We start from the raw sequence: 12,862 nt of genomic DNA, 5'->3' as shown, positions 1-12,862 counted from the left end.
CAATTCCACGCGGGAGGTGCCTATGAAAGACCAGCACTCGGTAAAGAATTAGTTCTTTCCAGTTGACAAGGCTGGGGGGAGGAGGTGCAGTTTGAAAGAGATCTCATCTTTGCTCAAGGGATATGCAGGGATGGGCGATGTAAATAGTGACGTCGAGGCTGATCTGAAGTGTATGTGGCTCTCTTAGAAATAGGCTCAAAACAAATTGACCAGTGAGTAAATACCTGAAAAGTGCATGAGGATAGCAATTGTGCAGAGTGAGATTTCCTTTGAGAATTGGACTACCCTCTTGCTCATGGTGGTAGGCAGGCTTCTACAATGACAGCAAAACTGTACATGCTTTTTACAGCCAATGTGGAAATCCATTTGTGTGCCCACAGCCAGGCACACTTCATGTGATAACTTTTGCAGTATGGGATGTTGGCAGCTGTAGAAGTAGTCAGGTGCACTAGATGGCCCATGACAGATTTTCCCCAGTTACTGAAAATGAGAGCATAACATTAATCTTACTCCACTAGACAAAGGAAAAGGACCATGTATTGCATTTGGTGTAACAAACCCAAAGGATCTCGCTTGTTTGTAGACTGGTGAGTAAAGTATGTGTGCTGGTGCTCTACTACTGAAGTCTTGATGAATTGAAATCCAGAAGCAACTGAAACTAATGTTTTGGACACCCTTCTGTTTGGCAGTGGCAACATGTACTGGCTTTTTAACTTAGAAAAGAATCTCTTCAAAGATGTCAGTGTTGCCCATCTTTCTCCATGTACTTGAAGTTGGGGGTGAAGTGGGAGGGAATGCATTCTTAAAGATATAATAACATACAGGGTGATGTTTTGGCCAATCATTAAGCAAAACGCTTAAAAGAAGTTGCTTAGGTTTAGGCATGAAGTTCAACATTTTGACTGCACATTTCACAGAAGATGAAATATTCATTTCCCCCTGGTCTTGGCAAATAAGCGTCAGCAACACTATAGCTGCTGTAGTAACAAATAGCTGAACGCATGAATACAATTATTTAAAATTGAGATTTTTGTTATATTTCCTTAGAGGACTGTAAATATGGAGCGATGCATTTTTTTAAAAAAAGCTATTCCCCAGACGCATTGTGCCCATCTTAATTTAAAGTGGTCCATTTTGTCTGTTGTGCAGCACAAAGGTGGCAAAGCTTTTCTGCAGTTAAGCTTAGCTTAAAAACTTATCTTAAAAATAGGCAGATCACTTGAAAGAAGTTACACAGGAGCAAAGGTATTTTCCTCATTAAACTTAAAGATGTACAACAATTTAATGGAGTCTGATAGAATTTTCACTACTCAGTGTAAATGTAATATCCAGATTCTGTTCTTGTATAATGGGCATAAATTTGGGGCTTTTGATGGCCAAAAGGGCTAATGTGATCCTAGGATGCATAAACCGGAATCTCAAGTAGTAACAGAAGTTATTTCACCTCTGTATTTGCTATTGGAATACTGTATCCAGTTCTGTTGTCCACAACTCAAGAAAGATGTTGATAAATCAGAGGTGTTTAGAGAAGCACCACAAGAATGATTGACTCCAGGAGCTCAATCTATTTAGTTTAACAAAGAGATGATTAAGGGATGAGTTGATTACAGTCTATAAATATTTACATGGGGAACAAATATTTAATAACGGGCTCTTAGATCTAGAAGAGAATGGAAGTTGAAGCTAGACAAATTCAGACTGGAAAGAAGGTGTAAATTAAGATAAATTAAGCATTGGAGCAATGTACTAAGGTTCATGGATTCTCCCTCACTCATAGTTTTTCAATCAAGATTGGGTGATTTTCAAAAAGGTCTGCCTTAGGAATTATTTTGTGGAGAAGTCTGGCCTGTGTTATACAGTAGGTCAGACTAGATGATCACCGTCATCCCTTCTGGCCTTGGAATGGACCAATTAAAGTTATAGTGTGAAGAATTTTGATGCTTTGGCTGGAACTTAAATGCTAATGGATGTATCCACAACAAGAGAAACATAAATGGTAAGTGATCAGTTGAGATGGCACACAAAAGTGTTACTCTGGGAAATTTAAAAATGGAAAAATCCACTTTGAATTAAAGTTTGAGAACCTTAGACGTTGAGTGGGACATTTGAATATGAAGATGTCAAAGAACATTGTCAGTTGAAAATTTAGTGTCTGTATCTTATTACTTGAACCTTGAATATGTGAGGGAGTTGCTTTCTGGACATCTCACCCTCGTGATTACCAAGATGACTAGTCAAACTCTTGAGCAACACACAGTAGTATTTGTACTTTGCTGCCTAACAAATGACTTTGTTGATTGAGAAGTTTAAAATGCAATATCAAACAGCTGTCTTCAATAATGCAGGTCAGCTGGGTTATAGAAGTAGCAGAATTGGGGAGAATATTAGATGATCTCTGTCAAATATGCAGAGAGTGGTGAGCCCAGTTAACATAGGCTAGCAATCATAGTTTCTTGTAAAACTGGGTTATAAATAATTACAAATGTTTTATTTAACACTTGCAAGAACTGTTGACATGTACCAAAATATTCCTAAGGATTTTGTTCTCCATATCGCTGGCATAAAGATACTTTATTTGGCTTGGAAGTGTTGATTTAATATAGCATTGGTAGACTTTTTCCTTTATACTTAAAAGACAATTAATGAATCTGGCAAAATGGTTGAATTATGTGATATAAGCTTGTGGATGCTTAGGAACTGAAGGACAAGTTGAAATGCTTTGTTTGTTTGTTTGTTTTTTGCTTTAGCTATGCTGCACGGACTCTGTTTGTTTTTGAAAGTGTGGCCTATGATACGCTATTGTAAAAATATTTAATAAATCACTGATGTGAATGGAGAGGACAAAGTTGTTGTGTGGTGAAGATAAAGAACTGGTGGGAAGTTGTGACTGTTATGTTTCTCTTTTGGTGGTTGCCTGGGAGTAGATCCTCCATGTGAAAGGCTATCTGGAATAAGCTGTTACTTTTAAGAACTTGATTGGAAGTATAGATGGGACATGATGCTGCTCTGGGCCAGTGAAATTTGAGTGTCTCTGGCTAGTGTCTTTGCCGTCCTGTAGTTTTTTCTGTAAGATGGGAACACTGGACTCTAGGATGTTTGTTTGCCCTTCTACATCTGTTGTGGGGTGGGGTGGAGGAATTGATCAGTAAAACCTAAATTTAGTAAAACGCAGACTTTATTTAATATTTCATTGTTCCCATTACAGTAAAGACTTAAAGCTGCTTTTGGAAAGATCATATTGCAAAATTTAGTTGATGTCTTCAGAAGACTTCAGAATAGAAAATGTACTTAAGCCATAAATGGAAAAAGAGGCTAATTGAGGCAAAGACTGAAATATTTCTATGGTGAATCTTAATCTAAAGAACATCAGTAACTACAGTTCTTGCATTTTGCATCAGAATATAAAGAATGAGACTGGTCAATCTGTCCACCTCAGCAAGACTGGCTGGAAACAGCATATGCTGGTTTAAGGCTCTTATTTAAATTTGTAGTTATTGAGATGAGGAAGGGGTCTGTTAGCTTCACTTTCAGAAATCAAACTCTAAAGAATTAAAATACAAAAGGCTTGTCAAGTTTCTCTGTAAAAGCATGAACAGAAAACATAACTTGTCTACATTGAAGCGTTGCAGCTGTGCCATTGTAGCGTTTTTAGTGTAGACACTACCAGTGCCAGTGGGAGGGGTTTTTACACTCGTATTCGATACCCTCTGCCGAAAAATCTGGGACATCTTCCTTTTTTTGGCGGCGCGGAGAACAGCTGCTCTCGGCGGTGCGATGGCACTTTCTTGCGGAACCCAGGGTTCCGTGGAACTCCAATTGAGAAACACTGGTGTAGGTAATTTATCTCCCTGAGAGGCAGTCACGAGGTCTTGTGTCTACACCAGGGGTTAGGTTGACTTATCTACGCCACTCCGGAGTGTGGATTTTTGGCACCCCTGGATGGATCAACCTAACATTTTAGTGTAGACCAGGCCTTACTCTTTACCCTTACAACATCAAAAGTGTTTACATTCAGTCACAATCATAATTAGAAAAAGGATGTGAATACCATGGGATAACCTCTTAAGACAAAGTTTTATAATGGGGAACTAACTAACTACTAAACTTCCAAAGCATTGTCATACGTGGAATTACAAGTATCCAACCATTAGTAAAAATCACAAAGAAGACTGCAGCACTAGCAGAGTATGTATGTAGGCTGATGGAATACAATTCTGAGCATTCGGGGATTAGTGTCTGAATTATTGCTCATTACTTTTATTAGGGGTTTGTCTTTTTTTGGAGGGGGCAGAAAAGAATCATGATAAAGTAGTCATGTTTGTTTTGCTGCTAAAGTTGTGTGGTCTATGCAGTGATGTGTATACTGAAGTGACATTCATAACTTCACTAAGTTGGTGAGCATCGACCCCTTTGATTAAATATTAAGTCAGTGATAAATCCACTGCACATCTCAGTTTCTTTTTTTTTTTCCCCAAAAGAACTAAAATAAATCAATTCATAATAAAGAGCTTCCACCTGTGGTTAACTTCTTAGGCCATTTTGCATTTAATTTTTAATAGGGTTTGAAATAGAACTGCATCTGTAAAATTAAGCTCTTGTGCTCATTGAATAATCAAGCCTCTAGGTGAGGGTCAAGGATGCTGAATTCTATTTCTGAAAAAACCCTTTGGACTAATGATGTCAAGAAGTTGGTTCATATCTCTGGGAACTTAATTATGAGTGTCCAGAGCAATAAACTAATTATTGGGCTATATGATGAATTGAAGAAGCCATACAAAAGATGACGTCTAATTACTCCCCAGGAGGTTTAACAAAGTAGGTGATGTTCATCAAAATAGTATAAATAAGGATAATAGTGGGCCCTAGTCTAAATCTCGTATACTCCTGGGTTATCTACATAATGCATCCTGCAGCCAGCGATCTAACGTCCACTGTTTAAAAGGTAATATAACTACATGCAGGGCTAAACAACATGAAGATGGAGATGTTTGTCCAGATTGTTCTATGGTAATGGTGAGAGCTTCCTAGTCACAACAGTTCAATGACTAGTGAGAAGTTTGCTTCCAACTGAAGAAAAGACTGATAGCAAAATGAAAGGGGATGTTGATAATACTCATGGATATACAGTTTTGAGGACAGTAGTGAATCTACACACATGGGTTTGCCTGTTTATGTACTTATTTCAGCTGAAAGGTAGCTTACAGTATTTGTGCCCATGATCTTTGTTCTGAGTAGCTGAGACCATTCCATTCAGTACTGATATGTACAGTTCATATGAAAAAGAAAGGAAGGAAATCATTTAAGCTATCACTATCTTGAACTCACCCACTTTGCCTAGGTCAGCACTTGAAAAAATCATCCGGAAAGGCATCCCCTATTTTCTGTTAGAGTTCAGGGGTGAACTGCACTTTTAGCCTTTTTCAGTCTCTCTGGGCACCTCTTCCAGTGCTGGAGACTTGCCCCTGCTAGGGCTTTCAGCACAGTGCATCAGAGTCTCTCAGAGCTTAGGCTCCAGCCTGAATCCCAATGTCTACACTGCAATTTTTAGTCCTGCAGCCTGAGTCTCGCCAGCCTGAGTCAGTTGACCTAGGCTCTGAGACTTGGTGCTGTGGGTTTTTTTCATTGCAGTGTAGACTTGCTGTAAGGTTATATACCACAGTTAGTAATTCTGCAATTTCATGTTTGAGTTCCTTCAGAACTCTTGGGTAAATACCATCTGGTCCTGGTGATTTATTACTCTTTAATGTATCAGTTTGCTCCAAAACCTTCTCTATTAGCACCTCCACTTGGGATAGTTTTTCAGATTTGTCACCTAAAAAGAATGGCCTGGGTGTGGGAATATTCCTCACAACCTCTGCAGTGGAGACAGATGGAAAGAATTCATGTAGCTTTTCTGCAACAGCCTTGTTGTCTTTGAGTGTTTCTTTGGGACCTCAAACAATCAGTGGGGCGACTGGACAATCATCAGGCTTCCTGCTTCTGATGTACTTAAAGAATGTTTGGCCATTAGTTTTTGTGTATTTTTTCCAGTTGCTCTTAAAATTCTTTTGTGGTCTTCCTAATTATACTTTTACCTTTTGATTTGCAAGAGTATCTTCCTTTCTATTTTTCCTCAGTAGGATTTGACCTCCAATTTTTAAAGGATGCTTTTTTGCTTGTAACCGCCTCTTTTATTCTGTTTAGCCATTTCAGGGAGTGGAGGGGGGAAGCAGCACATATAGTTTGATCCTCTATTATGGTATTTTTAAAAAGTTTCCGTGCAGGTTGTAGCCATTTCACTCATGTGACTGTTCTTTTAATTTCTGCTTAACTAGCCTCCCCATTTTTGTGTAGTTCCCCTTTTTGAAATGTAATGCTACTGTGGTGAGTTTATTTGGTATTTTCCCCTCTAGAAGAATGTTAAATTTAATTATATTATAGTCACTATTACACAGCGGTTCAGCTGTATTCACCTCTTGGACCAGGTCCCGTGTCTCACTTAGGACTGAATCAGGAATTGCCTCTCCCCTTATGGATTCAAGGACTAACTGCTCCAAGAAGCAGACATTAATGGTATCTAAAAATTTTATCTCTGTATCTTGTCCTGAGGTGACATGTTGCCAGTCAGTATGGGTATAGTTGAAATCCCCCATTATTATTGGGTTTTTTGTGTAGCCCCTCTAATCGCCCAGAGCATTTCACAGTCATCATCACCATCCTGGTCAGTAGTATAAGTATATTCCTACTGCTACACACTTATTATTCAAGTATGGAATTTCTATCCATACAGATTCTGTGGTACTGTCTGATTCATTTAAGAATTTTATTATAATTGATTCTGTTCTTTCTTTTCATGTGCAGGGCAAGAGTCCAGGAGAGTGCAAAAATGAAGCCTGAAATGAGTTTTATTTTAAGAAACTGATGCACTTTATATTTCATAGATTAAAATGCTAATTGATACTTATTCTCTGGAATGAACGCGCAAAAGTGTGCCTGTGGCTTCAGAACAGTATATCGCCATGCTGGTGCATGTGAATAACAGGTATTGGGAGTGTCAGTCTCCCTCAACCAGCATATGGAAAATTGAAAGACTGAAAATGATCTTTAGACAAAGGGAATAGAAATTCTGTGGAGTTGGAATTCTGTTTAAACTTCCCTTTAAAGGGAAGTTGACAACATCCCTTTAATCTTGTGTTCTCAAAGTACTGTTACTGACACAAGTTTAGATCACTGTTCAGATGCATCATGGCTGCTGGAGCATGCTTTCTTAATAGGTCTTAATTTAATGGTTTTTCTGTGGAAACTAAATGAAAAATATATTGCACAACATGTCTGATAATTTGCTTGGGCTGTCTCTTAACGATGACAATTTTGAGATGTATGCACCATTGCTCTAGTGCTGGTGCAGTTCTGCCAGTGCTAGCAATAATGGAGACAGCTGGTATAGACTGGCTGCTGTAGAGCGTTTAATGCTTAGTGGCCAAAGGGATAGATGGCTGGACTACAGCTCAGTTGTTTGCCACTCCCCTGGTTAGTAGCAATCATACAGGGGCAACAGGAGTATAAATTAAAAATGCTCTAGACAAGTTTTCAGTTTATAGATTGACCTTGCATAGTAGAGTCAACAGGCACAAAAGCTCTGCTGTGCAACAGCAGTTCTTAGCACTGTGTTTGGCTGCTGAGCTTTTCTGCCCTGAAGAACTGGTAAATTGCAGTGCAGTCAGGCTTCTTCAGTCAGCCAACAGAGGGAGCCAGAGGCAACTCCTGGTTCCTTCTTAAAGGAGGAAGTGCTAATGCCAATGTGACAGATGGGAGAGGAAAAGAGGTCCCCTGTTTCATACCCTAACCTTTCTCCTGCAGCCTGGAGTGTAAGGGAGAGCACTCCCTCCTCCCTTTGTGAAAAGTGGATCTGGGTTAGGGCAAAGCATCTTCTGGAAGGCATAGTAACATGGTAGAGAATCAAAGCTCTCAAACAACCAGCATCTTAAAGCTGATAGTAGTTTGAGGTTCCTGTTTTGTTTAGTTTTTTAAGGGAACATGGTGTAGACATGGCCCTTTGGTTTTGGTTGTGGAATCATGTTAAGGTATGGGTGAGGTAGATACTGACTTAATGAGAAAATAATATTTGATCCATGGATGTCCTAGCTGCCATGTTGTCCCATTATAAAGTCAATACAGTCTCTCTTAGGTTGTTTATATTGTGACAAATAAAATAAATGCTGTAGCAGGACTTCCCATAGACGTGCGTAGCGGAAGAACTACCAAGTCGCATCAACTTCTCTGCAGGAGATTTGGGAACAACCCACTAAAATAAGAACCTGTGAAAACACTCTTTGCAATCTGTAAAGATAAGATATTGCTCTTGCCATACACTGGCCCAGTAAAGAGTGAAATCATGTATAAAAGGATAATGATGTGAATGGATTAACTCACTGACTTTAAAAGAATCTGCCTTACCAGCTGATCAGGTGAGCTGTCCAAGTTTGAAATCAGGGTATGACTGAATTCCAATATTGTTAGGAACCCATTAAAATCAGTCTGTTGGGGGAGAAAAAGGATTTTGCATTCCTCAGTATCTCATGAATCAACTTCAAAAAGGTTGCCACTTTCACAGCTTTGGAAACAACTATTTGTAGTTTATCAGAAATATCATGTAGAGCATATTGAATTGTTCTGCTTTATATGTGTCTAGTAAATGTATATGTGGATGGGGTTTCTAGAAGCTTCTATGACCCTATGAAAATGACCCTATGAAAATATATTAGAGTTTCCTCTCAGATTACATGTGGGGAACAGGGTGCAATTGGGGGAGGGGAAAAAACAAACAAACCTGTGCAATAGAGAAAACAAAGTCAAGTGTACATTTTTTGTTATTGTAACTTCAGTCTTAAATAGTTGTATTAAACTCTTGATTACTAATTACTTAACTATTTAACTCTCTCTCCTACACTAATATCAACTAATATGCAGGGAGGGATTTGATACTATTCAACTTAAATTATTTCTAAGGAGACAGGAAGAGACAAAAGTAGGTTGCTGGTAAAACACTATGCATCAGCATCTGCAAAGCTGAATCACTCTAGTTCAGGAAGGATACTGCTGTTATGGGAAACGAATCACTTATAAATAGTAGGGGAGGGGGAATTTTAACAGCAAAGAACCAACTTAAGTGCTTTTAGATTTACACTAGGACTGGACATTTTTAATTCTCTGATGCAGTAAAATATCATGGCAGGTCTATACTATAGTTTTGCCATCATAGCTTAGTCACAGGTATGAAAACCCCCATCCCTCACCCACGTAGCTGTGCTGGAAAATCCCCATGCAGACACAGCTTATACTAGCAAGAGTACTTTCATTGGTACAGTTGGTCATTTGGGAAAGTGGATAAACTACACCAGCTAAAGAACCGCTTTTACTGGTATATGCTGAGTCTCCACTAAAGCGTCTTGTTGGTGTAGCTGTATTAGCAAAGTCTAGACCAGTGGTTCTCAACCTCTTTGGGCTCAGGACTCATTTGTAAATGTTTATGGCCTGTCACGACCAAGTAAATAGTCTGGGGGTGGAGGTCTGGGGTGCTTTCAGTCAGATCCTCCCCAGCACTCATCCAACAGTGGCAGCTCCTGAAACTCCTGTGCTGTGGGACTGGCTGGATGTGACTCTATGCTGTGGGCATTGCAACCAATGGGGTTGCAGTACTGCTTAGGTTTGGCCCCGCCCCACTGACTAGACTAAATTTGTGTGAATGGAATTGTCACTTGACTCATGGGGTTGCAGTGCCACTCACTTAAATTGGACCTGCCTAGGCTCCTGTCATCATGACGTCTGGGCCATAGCTGAGTGGCGCTGGGACCACAGAGTTTGCAGTGCCAGGGGCAGGGTGGCGAGCCCAGCCAGCCCCCTGGGACGGGAGCTGCCACGTGACCTTTGAAACATTCTGGTGACCCAGTTGTGGGAAACCCTGGTGTAGACTAGCCGTCAGCCTCTAGATGGGCTGTATTGACTTAAGGAGTGTAAGTGCAAGGATTTAAAATCAAGAATTGTGGCCCACAAATAGCCACAGTACAGTGCCAAGAAACAACAAACGGAACAAATCAACAGAAATGACCATCTTTTAAATTGCAGCCCTGCAACTTGTCTGCCATTGTAGGATATGAGCAGGAGGAGACTGGCTAGTTGGGTGGGGAGGACATGAAGCAAGGGAGCAAAGCATGATTTTGAAGGGAGCAGGAGGAGATAGCTTCCATCTGCATCCCTAGAAGACTTGAAGTTTGGCAGGTAGGTGCTTTCCCCAACTGGATAGATGCCTGCAGGGGTGAGTTCTCTGCCACTTTTGAAGATGTTGCTTCTTGCTCTCCTGTGAGGGCTACAGTCCCTTAAAAGTAGGATCAGCACCATTTATTATGATGGCATAATAAAAACTCAATTTTCTTTCCCACTTACCTGCACTAAATAATGCAGGCTTGTTAAAATTAGGGCTGCTTGCTTCACATTTCATGTCCAAAATACTGCGATACAGTACCTTGTTAAAGGGTATGTTATAATGGTGACTTGAATACATTTGCACCCATTTACTGCAGTAACAAACTATAAAGTAACAGGAAGTCTTCATGTGGACAATGGAAGAACATTCCTTATTTTGGTTGTGCTGGAGGCATGTTATGCAGTGCGAGGCAATGGTATAGTGAGGAAAAAAGATGAGATTGTTTTGAAGCTAATTGGAGTTGTGTTCAGGACTATAAAAGTGGCATCCATTGTTAGATGTTCAGGAAGACATATGTTGGTGTACTCCCATATTTCAACCAAGTGCTCTGATAACCTCATTTACAAGAGCTAACTGTATTTGCATGTTAAGCATGGAGTCAGAGTAGATACAAAATCCAAAAGAGGATTTGTTACATCAGTTTGCATAAAGATGTATATTCTGTAAAGCAAAAACTTCATACATGTAGATTTAAAATTGAGTTAATGTATCATAAGGAGTTATTTAGCTACTAAAAACAAATACTAGACTGAACGGGTTTGATAATGTGGATTGTGAGTGCTGATAATTAACAATTCTAGCATGATAAGAAATTAGCTTTCTTTGGGTGCTATTAAGATGAGTGGTAGTGAACAATCTTGCTTCCTTCTGCTGCTGCTTGAAAAAACTTGAGCAGATGTAGAGGCACGAGAGTTGACCAGAGACTGGGTGAAATAACACACATGCTAATTTATGCTTTGGCTTCCCAAGAACTCTTCTCTGACAACCATATGGACTACAAAAGTAACTTTCACTTTAGGTTTTGTAGAAACTGATGGCAAGTGGGAGACCAACACCATGGCTAGTGACTCATTCACCAGGGTCAAAAGTGCTTTTTAGACTTAATAATGGCTCAAGAACAATAGTATAAATCTTTTTTGTTTTTTAAAGTTAAAAAACAAAACTGAAAAACCTTACAAATTCAATGTAAAACCTAATTAAGGAACCTAAAACTCTGCACCTTCTCAATGCATGTGCTCAGTTAAAGACCGCTTCACAACCACAAGTCTTGCCTTGTGCCATAAAAATTACTTGGGTTGATCCTTATATACTATCAAAATAAACATGATTAAGATAAATTAACTTCAGCTCTGATCTGCTGGAGCAAAATGAGTCCTTCACAGAAAGGGAAAATAGCCCTCACATTGAAATCTGGAATTTATTCCAGTGCCTAAGCAGATGTTGACACTCATGATAAAATGAGATGCACTGTTGGTAGTTGAGGCCCCAACTACCAAGTGGTTTATATATTAAAGCCAACATGATAAATTGTCCCAAGATGTAAGTTTTCAGCCTGTGGGAAATAGAAGTATTGAATTGGTTCTGAAAGAAAAGAAGTACTAAACTGTCTAGTATATGGTACTGGCTAGCTGAAGTTACTGTGTGGGCTTCAGATATAGCTCCTGTAGAACATGGTGCTATGTCTTAGTCACCTCCCATGAATAAGTGCTAAGTTTTTCTAAGTGCTGACTATGTTGGGATGTAGAACCTCATCTATGGAAGGATGATTCTGTTTGCTTAAGATCATAAAACACAGCTGGATTTTGATACCTTTGCTTGGTAATCAAGAGGTGTTACATCTGAGACTTGAAATGTGAGTACTTTCATTTATTACCCTTAAATCTATAAAAGCAGGCATTTTTCAGGGCACCTTAAGTTTTAGAATATATAACAGCAATAAACCTCCAGGAAAACCAGTGTAATTCTTCAAAAGTCATACGTATTAGGTCCTGCTTTTCAGCTGCCCATTCAGAAGGTGGCCCATGAAGCATGCTACAAAGGTCAACATTATGATGACACCAGAAATTCACATCAGGTGCAGGGCCTAGTTATATTTTGCACTACACAAACAGAACTTAATATGTTTTCTGTGTTTGATGATTTATAAAAATCCAGGATGCCTGATAGTCAAAGGGTTTTGTTGTTCTAAGAGTTTTTGGGTTTTTTTTGCCTTTTTGTGCCTTTTTGAGGAAGGATGTCAGAACTTTGATTTGAACCCTTCAGTCAAATGATAAATTAATCCCTTCCCTTGGTAAGATTTTTTTCCCCCCTCACAATGGTGGATTAATTATCAGATAACCAGACTCTTCCCACACCCAAGCCATTCTTTTTAGGTGACAAATCTGAGGAACTGTCGCAGAGGGGGAGGTGTCAATAGAGGACAATTGATAAATTAAACTGTAATAAGTCACCAGGACCAGATGGTATTCATCTGAGAGTTCTGAAGGAACTTGGATGCGAAATTGCAATACTACTAACTGTGGTATGTAACGTATTGCTTAAATCAGTCTCTGTACCAGATGACTGAGGGTAGCTAATGTAATACCAATTTAAAAAAAAAAAATTTAAGGGCTTTGGAAG

General features: G+C 39.3%; 1 protein-coding gene across 3 annotated transcripts in view; it reads left to right on the top strand.

Moving 5' to 3' along the window:
• TRIO (trio Rho guanine nucleotide exchange factor) overlaps positions 1–12,862 on the top strand; it is a 402,248-nt gene that overhangs the window by 2,841 nt on the left and 386,545 nt on the right. The window contains exon 1 of one of the 3 annotated variants that reach the window (XM_067570009.1): positions 2,179–2,608. The exons of the other annotated variants lie outside the window; for them this stretch is intronic. The gene's annotated coding sequence lies outside the window, so the exon portion shown is untranslated. Of the gene's footprint in view, positions 1–2,178; positions 2,609–12,862 lie in introns of those variants that run through there. 3 annotated transcript variants of the gene reach the window in all.

This window comes from Emydura macquarii, unplaced genomic scaffold (assembly GCF_026122565.2).
Source record: "Emydura macquarii macquarii isolate MOO-44397 ecotype Brisbane River unplaced genomic scaffold, CSIRO-AGI_Emac_v2 contig_320, whole genome shotgun sequence".
In the NCBI taxonomy this organism is placed as follows: Eukaryota; Metazoa; Chordata; order Testudines; family Chelidae; genus Emydura; species Emydura macquarii.
Note: the sequence above shows the minus strand (reverse complement) of the source record. Positions and strands in the feature narration are given on the sequence as shown.